General features: G+C 44.3%; 3 long non-coding RNA genes across 6 annotated transcripts in view; 1 reads left to right on the top strand and 2 right to left on the bottom strand.

The window, feature by feature from the left end:
* LOC309530831 overlaps positions 1–14,995 on the bottom strand; it is a 73,445-nt gene that overhangs the window by 28,911 nt on the left and 29,539 nt on the right. The gene's annotated exons all lie outside the window — the stretch shown is intronic.
* LOC309530833 overlaps positions 1–14,995 on the top strand; it is a 57,470-nt gene that overhangs the window by 16,340 nt on the left and 26,135 nt on the right. The window lies entirely within an intron of this gene.
* On the bottom strand, positions 9,438–13,729 carry LOC309530846. The gene is made up of 2 exons (XR_014218945.1): positions 11,163–13,729; positions 9,438–11,070 (listed from the first exon to the last, which is right to left on the bottom strand). It is a non-coding gene; the product is annotated as an uncharacterized lncRNA (long non-coding RNA).

Below are 14,995 nucleotides of genomic sequence, written 5' to 3'. Positions count from 1 at the left end.
ACACATGCAAGGAGCCAATCTTTCAGTGTGGTAGGACCTAGACTCTGGGACTCAAGGACCATTTGATATTAGGTGAGTGTCTTTGTTGTGTATTTTTGGCACCTGCAGAAAAACAATTTTTTAAGGTGAGCCTACCCAGACATGTACACTTGACAAGCATTTTAATATGTATTTGTATTTTATCACAGATATTTTTAACACTGCTGATCGTATTTATATTACCGGTATATATATTTTATGCTCAGCTTGTTCTTAATCTTTGGTTTTTATCAGTATATTTAATGTATATTTTATATAAACCAATTTGAGCAGGTATGGGGATCTTAGTGGATCCAGGTGTGGCTGAACTACAGCTCCCATAAATCTTGACCATTGTCCATGCTTGCTGAGGCTGATGGAAGTTGTAGTTCAGTAACATCTGGAGAGCCAAAAGCTCTCCACTCCAGGCTTAGATGATTAACTGGTATACAAACCCCATTAAGTAAAAAAGTGAGGAGCTGCTCTGTGGTATTTCCAGCATGAATTTGAGTCTGAGGCGTTCCCTCTTTTTTGCCCATAACACAATTCTCCCCTCCTCAGCATGGGAAATATGATTGGGAGTATTGAACTCCTATCTCCTGCTTCCCAACTGGTGTACCATCCAGTGAACCACAGCAGGCTGTTGCTGTCAGTGTGTATCTACCCTTGTTGCATGTCCTGGTCTCTGCTTTCACCTGTTTGTTAAAAAAGACATTTCCCTTCCCAGGTGGATCTTGAACCCTTATGCCAAGGGTTGCATGTGTCTCTCTCTGTGTGAGTGCCATTCAAGCCCCTTGCCCAGGGAGCTGTGTGAGTGCTGTGTTTTGTGACTTCTCTTAGGATATGCCATGCTCCACTGTAGTAACAAAGAACATAAGGGGTTCTGAAGCCCCCGACTTGGGGGAATGCCTGGGGACTGGCAGTAGAAAGCCCATTGCTAGCTGTGTCGTGGGGGCTGATCAAGTGAGGGTGCTGTGGCATCATCTGTGTATAAAGTGGTACCTCCGGTTACGAACATAACTCATTCCGGAGGTCTGTTCTTAACCTGAAACCGTTCTTAACATGAGGCGTGCTTTCGCTAATGGGGCTTCCCGCTGTCGCTGTGCTGCCGGCACAAGACTTCCGCTCATATCCTGGGGCAAAGTTCACAACAAGAAGTATCTACGTCCGGGTTAGTGGAGCTCGTTACCCGAAGTGTTCATAAGGAGGACGGTATGTAACCCAAGGTTCCACTGTAGTGTGGTATGTGTACTGCAGGCATTTCCCATCTTCATGAGTTCATTGGTTGTCTTTGTATGTGGGTGGTTATATTTCCCAGTCCTGCATAATTTAGGTATAGAATAGATCTGTATGAGGCATATATATTATCCTTACACTTTAAAAACCCCCAAAAAACTACCCAGATTGACTAACAAATAAATAAATAAATATCAATGATTTCTATGCCACACATATGTTGTGTGAACCTGGAAAATGTATATTCCAGGTTTATACAACATACATGGTCAGTAGCTGCAAAGAAGGTAGTACAAGAAGGAATCTAGCACCTCTGGCATGAGTTTACTGTCTGCTGCATATCTCCTACAGTGAGAGGTATGACTGGAAACATTTAAGAGTATTTATCAGAAGCAGTAGGAATGATTTACAAGGTTCTGAGAACTAGCTGGGTTTTTTGCCCATTTAATTTGCCTTAAACATCTGTAATGCATTGAAAACTTCCCCCTTTTACCCAGTCATGACAGAAGCGGTGTGCTTTAGCAATGAGTACCTGAGCTTAAATACCTGAACTTTGTTTGCCCCAAAAGCTTCAGATTGTTTAAACTCTGTGTAGGATTGATTCTCATTGTTAAGGTGGCCTGCCTAGAACATTACACTTGACACCATGTGACTGCTTGTTTGTGTCTATGTGGGAATACATTGTGGGAGACCGCAGTCAAATACAGCTAGCAAGCATAGTGCATGAAGGGGTAAAGGACCACAGAATTGTATTGCTAGATAGACTCAGGTCATGCCCCCTCTCTTCTGGAAAGGAAGGAAGTGAAGCATTTCTACTTCCTCTCTGTCTCTCTCTCTGTGCATCATGTAACACTGAAGGACACTGACAAACTGGAACATGTCCAGAGGAGGGCAACCACAATGGTCAAAGGCCTGGAAACGATGCCTTATGAGGAACGGCTACGGGAGCTGGGCATGTTTAGCCTGGAGAAGAGGAGGTTAAGGGGTGATATGATAGCCATGTTCAAATATATAAAAGGATGTCACATAGAGGAGGGAGAAAGGTTGTTTTTTGCTGCTCCAGAGAAGCGGACACGGAGCAATGGATTCAAACTACAAGAAAGAAGATTCCGTCTAAACATTAGGAAGAACTTCCTGACAGTAAGAGCTATTCGACAGTGGAATTTGCTGCCAAGGAGTGTGGTGGAGTCTCCTACTTTGGAGGTCTTTAAGCAGAGGCTTGACAACCATATGTCAGGAGTGCTCTGATGGTGTTTCCTGCTTGGCAGGGGGTTGGACTCGATGGCCCTTGTGGTCTCTTCCAACTATGATTCTATGATTCTAACCAGTGAAAGAGGACATGTGTAAGCTTTCTCCTGAGCTTACAGCACATGTTTGGAACTATATTCTGTTATTTTCTACCCAAGAGTGTTTTGCTGCTGCATGGAATCATGCAAGACTGGGACTGTGAATCTGTAAGTAAAGCTTTTTAAACGTACTTAACAATGTGTGGTCTGCTCATTGCAAGAGGCGTGGAAAGAGGTCAGGCGCTATGTGCAGCTGAGTAGGATAAAAAGGTTTAACAACCCGTATTCCTGATGCTATACTGCTACTTAACTTTTGTGCATTAAACTTTGTGAGTTAAACTCTGCTACCGGGGCTCTCTCCCTGCAGGAGAGTGTGCAAAGCCCCATGTTTTGAATCCAGGAACCCAGCTATTTTCTTTGGTTGTTCACCTACACATGTGGGTCCACAGAGATTCATATATTAAATTCCCCCACATACATTTTTGAACAAAGGATTGTGGAGAGCAAAAAAGAAGATTTGGGGGGGGGGGTTCACTTCCAAATATCAAATCTCATCTGATCTGATAAACTACAGTATGTCTAGAGAACTAATGTTTTCATGATGTTGCAAGACTCAGCACAGAGCAGCTGATAGAAAAGTTAACTGTTTATTGCAACTGACAATAGATGGTCCCAATAGTGTGATTTAGGAGACCTATTGCATGATCTGTGAATCCAGTGACCTATCAAGTGGTAGATGGGTAACAAATTTGCCTCTTAAAAATCTGAGGTGAGCTGGGGATATGATTCACCATCCACTTACAGTGGAAGATTAAAATGGCATGCATCCAAATACTCATTCCTTTGTGATTCAGACTATTAGCCACCAGTCAATTGCCATCTGGCACCTTGTCCTCCAAATTTACACAATCTGAAATTGGCCTTGGGGATACCCTGTGCTGGGTTGATCTTGTGCCAGTTTCCTGAAACGGGGAAAGTACTTTTGGAGAAATGTTTGCACCAGCATGAATCCCCAATGTTGTGTGTTGGCTGCTTCCTGGTGCACATCAATGTGTGGAATCTAAATGGGCAGACCATTGATTGGCTACAGCTTATACTGTACTTTCTTTAGAGCTGTGTTATGATTGGCTTATTGCACACCACATTTTTTCTTGCTTAAAGAGGTGTCATGCCAGGGAGGGAAGGAAGAGACATGGCTTTAGTCTTGCATGCTTATAAGATATTAAGATCCAGTGCCTAATCAGATCATTGGGAGGTTATCAACTGAGTTAAAACATTAATGTAAGAAATTATGCAATGTACACATCTTATGACACAGATAGCAAAGCCCAGAATTATGAGAGTTGTATTATTAAAAAGAAATATAAAGCAGTACATGCTACTCTCTTGCACTCTCTTGCACTCTCTTGTCATTTTTGGGTCATTACCTGATGAAGTTTGAACTAGTAGCAGCAATCTCCCTCTCTAAGGGTAGTGGACCCATTCACATTGCCCACCCTCAGAGGCTGATGGAACCTGAAGGGTTCCCAGATCCTTTGACGGATCTTCCAGCTGATAAAGCTGATGATCCTGTTAGAGCTCTGGTTCCGCCATGGGATAGAAGGATGTAATGGGCGGTTGACACAATCACTCACTCTCCCATCTTGTAGAGCCAGATTGGCTCCTTGGTGCTCTGGAGAGCTTCAGGCTATGAAGCAAGTTGGTCAAAGTCTAGAGTACAACTGGCACAAGTCTCACTCTGAAACCCAACAAACACTGGTTTGGGCATATAATCATGCCTACCATATGACAGTGTGGACAATGCAAGAAGCCTCATTGTGCAGCTCATTTTGCAGCTTCCATTGCATCCTCTAGCAGCCAATCCATGGAGTTATTTTGGATGACTCCCACCGTGGGTGTGAGATCTTTGGGACATTCAAGGGCATTCTTTTCCCAACTGGCTATACATTTTGAGGATAAAATTGGTCAACTTCTGATGGAATTTTTGTGTTATTTGTTCCTCATGATGCAGTCAGACTTTCTAGAGATCTTTATTCGGGACTTTCCATTGTCTGGGCATCTATTAGGTAGAACTCCGTATTGAAGCTAATAGCTTCAAAATTAGAAATAAGAATCTCCACTCCCATAGCTTGAAGAAGTGCAGTGCAGAAAATTGCCACAATCTAGTATTGGAGGGTGGTGCTTGTCTGCCTGTGTGGCCATCTGTTCCCAGGCCCCACTCCCTTCATATAAGAAAAAATGTGGGTCTCTGGGAAGTCATAATCCACTGTTCTGTCATCTAGCCACATCATGTTCTTATAATAGGCAGGCACTTCCTCTGGCTTTGAGCTCTAACTGGAAGAAGGAAGATTGCCGCCATCTCCCTGCCATTGGCATGCAATTCTATATGATGGTATTTGGTAAACACAAACTGCTCCCTCCTTTATTCCCCCTTCTCAAAAGTTCCGCCTGTCATAAATCTGCAGATTCGGATTTCAGACCATAATATGTAAACTGAATACGTTTATATTTCCCCCTAAAATCATGCTCAATTCTTTTTATGATATATATTTCTTACCTCAAAATATTAACTGCCCTGAACATAGCCTTGTATTTCTGTTCCCTTTCTGCTCATCTGTGAATGACCGAGATCCAGCTCTAGTCATGTACAGTCAGTCACTTGCAACAACTAATGAGTCCGGATAGGGATGTGCGTCCTTATCTGCATTAAAATATCCTTTCAGCCATTTTAACAGGGCCCTTATGTGTTGCGTGTAGCTCTCCTGGTCGTTTATCTGGAGACCAAACAGGCTTTTCTTTTTTTAGAGCTAGAAACTAACAAGAAACAGCTATAACAATAAACTGTGGATACATCTTATCACCTCCAACTGCCCGTTTGTTCTGACCCCATTTGTCCCTCAGCACATAGAGATGTGTCTCTACCATGGCATGTGCAGATACACATCCAGATTCACATCTCCATCTGTACTGGCTGTGCATGCAGAAACCTGGTTCTGTAAGCAAATCTCCATTCCTGGATCACAGGGCATTATCAGTAATTAACTGCGTATCAGAAATGAGCTGTATTATGCAAAATGAAAGATGCATGTACAGTGGTACCTCGGGTTAAGTATTTCATTCGTTCCGGAGGTCCGTTCTTAACCTGAAACTGTTCTTAACCTGAAGCACCACTTTAGCTAATGGGGCCTTCCGCTGCTGCCGCGCCGCCGGAGCACGATTTCTGTTCTCATCCTGAAGCAAAGTTCTTAACCTGAAGCACTATTTCTGGGTTAGCAGAGTGTGTAACCTGAAGCGTATGTAACCCAAGGTACCACTGTACTTATTATTATGTTTTCATCTGCGTACATAGTCTTCCAAGTCCCATTTTATCCTGTAAATTAGGTTAGGAAGCGAGATAGTAGCTGGCTCCCAATGTCATCCATGGTTGAGCAAGGGTTTGAGCCTGGCTCTCCCAAGTCCAGGTCAAATCCTGTAATCAAGATCATAGAGCTTCTCTAGCAGTATAGTAGGTTTTAGCCAACATCTGATGCATATGCTCAGGAACAGTAGCGAATTAACAGCAAAATAACCTGTTGGTTTTCTAAATCTACAGAAAACTATTTTCTCAACATTTTTGACATTTATATTGTCAGAATTCCCAGACTCTGTCATATCAATAGTTTGACTTCACAGTTTTCATCCTATGATACTTCTTTAGAAAAAGATTCATTCTAGAAATGCAGGTGTGTTATCAATTCAATACTGCTTTTTTATGGCTCATCTATTATTATAGGCCACTAATGTACACATTCAAACCAGATGAATCATAAATGTATGCATAATGAGATCATGGAACAAACAAGACACTGCCTGGGTTACGTGGTTTGGTAGGGCTGAAACCTTCATCACTAGTTGCTGCAAAGCTGGTTTATCAAGCTCCGCAGGATTTCTCATGACATGTGGTGGACCCTGCTGTTGTGAAGAATGGATTTTGCACAAGGCATTTTCCTTGTTGCAGTGCACTATGGAAGGAAAAGAGATTCGTTTTGCACTTCAGCCCAGAGTGGGGGGACATAGGGAATTTAAGGCGCAAGGACCAGTCCTTGTGTTCCTTAAAATTAAAAGTTGAAAAGCAGCCAATTTTAGGAACATTAATATGATAAATTCTGTAACATCCAATGAAATAAGCCAAGGGTCAGCAACCTTCTTCAGCCGTGGGCTGGTCCACCATCCCTCAGACCATGTGGTGGGCCAGACTATATTTTTTTTGGGGGGGTGAACGAATTCCTATGCCCCACAAATAACCCAGAGATGCATTTTAAATAAAAGGACACATTCTACTCATGTAAAAAAACGCTGATTCCCGGACCATCTGCTGGCCAGATTTAGAAGGCGATTGGGCCGGATCCGGCCACCAGGCCTTAATTTGCTTACCCCCGAAATAAGCAATGAAGGCCAATATATGACTTCTGAAGTCAAGCAAATTGCCTCTTTAGAATACAGACTAAGTGCCAAATAAATTCAGGCATGTTTAAAAAGAAATTCACAGTTCACAAAAGGCAAACACAGCATTTATCCAGCAGCCATGACATTTAAATGCAGGAGATTGGTGCCAGTAGCAGTGAAATCCTGCAGCATGACACACTGGTAATTCTTCAGCTGAGAGAAAACAACAACAATTCACTTAAATTTCACTCCTGTTCCAGCAGCATGCATGAACAACACTCAGGGTTGTGACCATCTACTATACTATTCCCGAGCTATCGCTTTAATAATTTTTAGAAAACAAAAAAGTGATAAATAATACTTTATGTTGTGCACTGTAATTTTCAGGAGGATAGGCAACATTGGGTGTGTAAGCAGGGGCAGCCCTACCAAAATGAGGCAACTGCTTTAGGTGGCAGATGTTGGGGCAGCAGTGGCAGCCCCCTGTCTGTTCATAAGAGCCCTCTGGGCAGTTCAGTCTATTGGAGGTCAGAGCTGTGTATGTTAAATAGCCTGTTCTGGCCACCCTGCTATGTAAGGTGCAACACTGCCAGCATTGTAGTAATATTCAACAGCCAATCTAGTTGACTTCTGCATGTGGATTGGGAGGGATGCCATCTTTATCCTTCATCTCGGAAGAAGGAGTGAAACTGGGCTGGGGATTCTGCAACTTTGTACACATACCTGACAAACTAAATAATCTGAACACCAATCCCAAGAGAACAGAGGAAGGAACTGGGGCTCCAAGAATTAACACTATTTTGCATCCTAGGAGAAGAAGTGCCATTTGTTCTCACAAACCCCATTCTTGCTCTGGAGAAAGGGGTTCTTTATCCAAGTGAAGCATTCTGAGCAATGTGGCCCAAAGAGTGCAAGTGTTTCCACCACTCATGGTGGCTAGAAAATATTTCAATACTGTATTGTATTCTGAAAACTAACACCCTTCCCACTGATATACTTCCCAGACCCATAAACAGATAAGGGTTAACTTCTGTCCCCAATAATTATATGTCTCTGTGTTATTTATCAGCCTCTGACCCTTTTTCATGGTGATTATTTACTCCGGAACAGAAGTGCCAGTGCAGTGCTGTCTAATAAGCAGGCGGACCTGGAGCTTGAATTACAGGGGGAAACATAGGAGACCTTAATGAAACAAATAAGGTCCACTTCCTGGTTCCACTGAGTTTTAGCAAAAAAAAAAAAAAATGTCCCCAAAGCCTTCCAAAAACAGTAGTTAAAGTGGCCATCATAAAAGATAAAGGGGGCAGAAACTCTGGTGGGCATCATCCCTGCCCTCAGTAAATTGAGTACTGGGTTGACACCATGTACAAATAGTATACAGGACATGGCAGTCCTGCTTTAAACATTAAATGAAGGGCTAGTCTTCCATGCATGGGACCATAACAGCTGAAAGCAGGTCTGTCAAACAGTACAGAGACAGCGGCTTGCATAACTGTAGCGTTAATATGTTTTTTTCATTTCAAATAACTTAATTTGGCCAATGCCATTTTCTGATTGTTGCTACCCGCTTATTATTTGTGCATATTCAAAACCTGTTGAGGGCCTGACCTAGCCGTGCTCATGTGTTCAACATGCATCTCCACACAGTATGTGGACATTGAAGCCAGGGCTAGCCCAGGAATGTGACATGTGGGTGGGGCCAGAAGCAGAGCCCTACTGCTTCTCCAGTAGATTCACACCCTACATCCATGTAATGCATGAATGGGGTTTATGTATCACTCTTTTCATCATATTCAGAAGCCATGACTTCATGATGGCATTGCAATTTTTTACACCCACTGAATGAGTACAGTGGTACCTCGGGTTACATACGCTTCAGGTTACAGACGCTTCAGGTTACAGACTCTGCTAACCCAGAAATAATACCTTGGGTTAAGAACTTTGCTTCAGGATGAGAACAGAAATTGTGCTCTGGTGGCGTGGCAGCAGCAGGAGGCCCCATTAGCTAAAGTGGTGCTTCAGGTTAAGAACAGTTTCAGGTTAAGAATGGACCTCCAGAATGAATTAAGTTCTTAACCCGAGGTACCACTGTATAGGTGGGAACATAGCACGGTTTGCAGATAAGCATGTGGTGAACTGTCTGTTTTACATATGAAGAACTGGCTGGTTGGCTACAAGAGAAAGCATTTGCCCCCCAACTCTGATTCAGCAGGTGAGGGGCAAGGAAGGAACAATGTAGAGTTGGTGGGAAGGCTCCAGCAGTTGTATTTACGGTAATCTGCTGGACTGTAGCATCTGAGAGGCTATAGCATCTGTGAGGACCACATCCCTGTTGCCCTGCCTTACATTTTACCAGTAGAAAATAATGGTGATATTCTCACCACCCTCTGGAATGTTTGCATTTGGTGTAAGGTCACCCAAATTCACATATGGCTCATTTATATTTCAGAGATAAAAAACACTTCAACATGATGCCAGATCTGCTATTTATTTCTCTCTCTGAGGATCAGGCCTCCCCTCATTCCTTTTCACATCTATAAAAAATGTCCCCATATCTAGCAAAACATCTCAGCATACTGGATACAAGTTCAAATGTCATTATACTGATCATATAGCTATGGTTGAAGGGACGGGCCTTGGCACTGCACAAGATGCCTGTCGATTTCCCCACTAACATGGTCCAAAACAAGTAGCCCTTGTACCCTTGAAACCTGAAAACTCTTCCTCTGATTCTAACCATGTAATATTCATCTTTGTATTTAGAGAGAGTTTGATGCTTTCACTCTGGCTGGGATCCAAAGTGCTACTTTAGGTATGCCCAAGGGCTTGTACATACGCAATAGGATTTAAGACTCCCACCACCACCACCACTCCTAATGCCAGACCCACCCATTCTGTGTTAGTGATTGCATTTGAAAAGTCAGTCATTTTCAAAAGAGACACGCCAGGGTGGGGGCTGGTGTTTGAGGATGACTTCATGGTTGATTTCCCAGTTATCTGCAGAAAGCTCCTGCAGTTGTGAATGATCCACTTGTATATCTCTTATGTATGGTTTATTTGTTTCATTGGTCACTGAGGATTTAATATGGTCAGCAATACTACAGGATCATGGGTTAGGGAGCGTGTGAACTGCAACTTTGGTTTTCTAGTACTTTGCGATGGAGGGTGTGCCACAACTGTGCTACAGCTCAGGAAACCAAGGAGTTTTCTTTGTGTGGTGAACAGTGTAGTAATGCAGAACAATAGTTACAAATGTCACATTTTCTTATGTAAATATTATTAGTAGCTGTATTGCTGGTAAATACAGGCAGTTGCCCTGGTCAGGGAATCATGCAAGGTGGTTTACTTTCTACTGGCGGAAAAGTACTCTCAAGTAAAATTTGATTTCCCAAATTGTTGCCATAGTTTTTAACCTTCTGCTAATCTATTACATTGTATTTCATATGGAGAATGTTTTGTGAATGCAAAGCAAGTGTCCTTGAAAATAAGGCTCACTTTCTGCCAAATCGGCATATAAATTAGGATCGTATACTAAATACTGTATTTTTTGCTCCATAACACTCTCTTTTTTCCTCCTAGAAAGTAAGGGGAAATGTCTGCGCGTGTTATGGAACGAATGCCTACGGATGGCGGGGGGATCTGCTGCAGTCGTGAGCAGAGGATCCATGGTTCCCCTTCCTTCCCTCCTCCGTGGCTCGCTTTGCTCGCTTTGAAACAGCGAAGCGGGAGAAGAGCCGCTGACTGGGGAGGAGAGAGGGACAGAGAGCCTGCTTGCTTTAAAGGAGCAAAGTGGGAGAGGAGAGGAGCCTTCTCCTCTTATACCCCTCACCTGCATTATTAGCAGCATCCTTCTCCACCCACCCCACGCGTGTTCCTTCTCCCCTTAAACCCCTCTTCTGCATTATTAGCAGCATCCTTCTCCACACACCCCACATGTGCTCCTTGTCCCTTGAGTGCTTTTCCTTCCCTTCCCACTTAAAATGTGGTTACAAAGCACGGATCCACATGGATCCTCAGGATTTTTGCACTGGGTCACCCCAAATTCACCATCAGACCACATAGCATGTCCATGGCTACAGCTTGCACCAAAAAAATCACACACCCACTGTTGCCTGGGGCCGCAGTGGTGCAAAAACGTAGTTACAAAGCATGGATCCACATGGATCCTCAGGATTTTTGCATTGGGCTACCCCAAACTCACCGTCAGATCACATGTCTGTGGCCACAGCATGAACCACAAAAATCATACATCCACTGTTTCGTTTAGAATATTTTTTTTCTTGTTTTCCTCCTCTAAAAACTATGTGCATGTTATGGTCGGGTGCGTGTTATAGAGCGAAAAACACGGTATGTTTATTAGTAAGCATCCTTAATCTGGATACAACTGAGAATCTCCTCTCATCCCCAAATAAACCAGACAAAGAGCCCTGAAGACCTCAAAAGCCATCACTAGAAATGGATGTAGTTAAAATGTATGTCCTTTTGTATGCTCTTTCACACTACATATTACAATGCAATACTTCAACCTTACATGGCATGAGAATGATATTACTTTTCCTATATGTTTTACTCTGATTCCATATTAGAGAAAGGAGACGGGTCCTAAGCAGGAATGCTTTCACTTCAGCCTGAACAATCAAGGCTTTCTGGTCCATCCCTGTGAGCTTAGGATAAGCACAATGTGCTTAGGCCTTGTGGAGTGCATTTTTGCTGAATACCAAACAAAGGCTTTCCCAGCCCCTCTCTGCTCAGTTAAAAATACCAGAGCCTGCTGTGGATGGTCAATAAATCTTTGAGTTCTCCTATTAAACCAAAGGATTCTGAAGGACAAAGAGAATGGGAAACTTCAAGATTGGAGTTAATTGTATGACTTTGCTTAAATTATTTAGGCACTGAATAAACATTACAGGTGGTTCTCTCACTTCAAAAAGTATCTTGTCTTGTGTGCATGAGAGATTTGGCAATTGTCTAATCAATGAGTTGTCTTGGATTTCTCACCTCCTCAAGAAAAAGGAAATTCACAGATACATGGTCATCACTTTTGATGGCTGAAAACATCAGGTGATAATTTGTATATTTGAAATAGGCACAAATTATCAAACATCTACAAGAAAGGGGTTTCATACTACTCGTAACAGAATTTAAAACCAAATAATTGCAATGAGACAGTTCATTCTTATTGAACAATATGGTGTCATATGACCTACATTCATACATCTGCAATTCAGCCTTGAGACAGGCTACTACTGGGTATGCATTTTAACACATCAGAATCTGCAATTGTAACTCCTTTTCAGTATTGTGGAAAGTTTCAGCATCTTGCCAGAATAATCAAAGGTATAGCAGCAGCAGCACACATGCACACCTTAATTTTTCAGTCTATGTATGTAACGAACACACTCTTTTCTCAGTTTACCACCAGCCGCCTGAAGAGATAGAATTGAGCCTAACAAAATCAGGCCTCCAGATAAACCAGCTCATCTGTAAGGTGCTACTGGATGATTTATCTTTCTACTACCAACAGAAAGATTAAGTGGACTCCCCTCCTCTTCGTTAGGAGGCCATGAAAAATTCCAAAGGAAGAGACCCTAGTCATTTTCCTAAACAACCTGGTTTGTACTGTATTGCCAAAATGTTACTGCCATGTTGGAACAGTGTTCCTGCACTGTGCTTTAAAATCACTGCTTTTTGCAGCAGTATGCAGCATTTAAACTAGCTAAACTTCAATTTATAGCCAGGTCCTATGTATATTTACTAAGAAGAAAATCCCACCTAGTTTAATGAGGCGTACTCCCCCAAAATTCCAAATAAGATATTCTGGTCCCATCTTATCTTATGCATGCTTACTCAGAAGTAAAAACCCACTGAGCATACTGGCAACTGCATCCTCAGGCTTCTGGCTCTTCCTCCAGGAAATTCTGAGCAGCACTTTAGCCTCATAACAGCCTTGGGAAGTAAGTTGGGATAAAAGATAAAGTCTAGCTGAAAACCTGGGCTTAGTGTTTGAACTTGGATGGGACCGGAATATCCCCCAGTGAAGCCCCACTGAAGCCAAGAAGCCACTTTTTTCCATCTCGCAGGAGGCAGGCACTAAAGTAGCATATATGGAAATAAGCCCCATTGATTTTAAATTGAATCTTATTTCCATCTGCGCCTGCTTGGCCTTGGTGTTAACACCAGCCATCCCCGCAAGTCTTGCCTTCCGATATCTTTGCTCACAAACGCATCGTCATCCGTGATGATCTAGTCTTCGACTTAAGCCTCCCCACCCCAAAGTTGGTGGGTGTCCCCCTCCCGCCCTTCTCCTTCTCCTTCTCCTCCTTTCCTTTCGCTCCTTTATCCAAAGGCTGCTCGGCTCTCTGTCATCTCTCTCCTGGTAATTGGCAGCAACATCTGACAAGGGATCAACCGTTGCTTGCAATCTGTTCAGTGACATTGCACACCTGGTCTTCGCATCCTCTCCCTCTCCCACTCCAGCTATTTATACCGCTCCGGCACCAGACGCGTCCGTGGCTCACAAGAGCAATAACTTTGGGCGCAACAAGGGCACCGCGAGTCATTTTTCTCTTAGCCAGCACTGTCTGTTCTGCTCTGCTGAGGATGACACAGGGCTCTTTCTCGGCGCTCGTAAGCAATGCCCAAAGAAACGCGGCGGCTGTAAGAGACCCGCTCTCCCTTTGCGCAGAAAGGAGTATGGAAAGGCGGCGGCGGCGGCGGCAGCTGCCTCTTCCGCAGTACACCTCCATACATCCCCTCTTGCTCCATACAACGCAAGGGTTCTCCCCACCCATCTCGCCCCTTCCCACCCGCCGCCCTCGCCTCGTGCACAGCCAGCCGAGCTGTCTCTGCTCTTTTCCCCTAAGGTCTCGCGCCGGCAGGCAACAGCCCTCAGCTCTCTCTCTCGCGCAGCACGCGGGGCTGACTGATAGGGCGCCAGGAGGCAGGCAGCGCTTGTCCATTCGCAGATAATGATCCCCGCCGGCACTTGGGCTGGAAAATGCGCGAAAGCTGCACTCACGCCCCGCCCGGCGCCTTCTCCCGCTGTGAAATCCGATCCAAGTCCGGAGCCTTCGCTGCTTCCATTTTCAGCCAAGGCTGCTGAGGCCTGAGCCTCCCTAGGAGGAAGTACAATGAGCACCGTGGGATCGGGCCGGAAAGCTGCTTGACCCCTACGGCCAAGGAAAACAAGCGCTAGTGCAATGGAGAGGCTGAGAGGGCAGCGCACCGACCGAGGAGTCCCGGGTTCAAGTGTCGCCTTGGCTACTAAGCCCACCATCTTTTAGCATCAAGCCCACTGTCTACTAGGCCGGCGGCCGGGAGGTTCAGAATACCGACCGACCGCATAAGTCTGCATCCAGGGGTGTCAACTTGAATAAAACATTAGGGGGAGGAGGCAATGCCCGCCCCACATCACAAGACACCGCGCACGCACACCATTTGAATGGCAATGCCCATCAACTTGGAGAGGGGCTCAAATATTTTACATCGGTCCCTAAGAGTTGGGTTCTATGGTTGCATAGGAAGCTCTCTGAACACTCTAGAAGTCAATGCCAAGCACTGTTACTATAAAAGTGATAGAAATTAGTGGGTCGTGCGCTTACTTCCGAGTCAACACGCCTCAGTCCAGGTTTGTGTGATCCGATCCTAAGCACGTTTACTGAGAGAAGCACGTCCTAGGGCATTTAGAGGTTGTAGGTGTAGGTCGATCCTATGCTTGTATAAGCGAGAGGAAAGCCTGGTGTTATGTCTGTGTTCTCTGCGCGTTTATTCGCCCGTCCCCCTGAGCATAGTCATTTGAAATACAGGACAGCGAGCTGCCTTTCGGTGGCGACGAAGGCGGGAGGGGCAGGAGCGGCCGGGCTCGCTGGCTATGGCAGCCAAACGCGCGAGGCAGCCAAGGGAAGCCACTTTTGCAAGCGATATATAATTAGCCCGAGCTGCGCTTTCTTCCTCTTTCCATGAGCTTTCACCTTCAGATTCTGAAGGGAAAAGAGAGGGAGACGACGAACGCCCTTATCAAGATGGGATGG

This window comes from Podarcis vaucheri (assembly GCF_965113315.1).
Source record: "Podarcis vaucheri genome assembly, chromosome: 4".
NCBI classification, from domain to species: domain Eukaryota; kingdom Metazoa; phylum Chordata; class Lepidosauria; order Squamata; family Lacertidae; genus Podarcis; species Podarcis vaucheri.
Note: the sequence above shows the minus strand (reverse complement) of the source record. Positions and strands in the feature narration are given on the sequence as shown.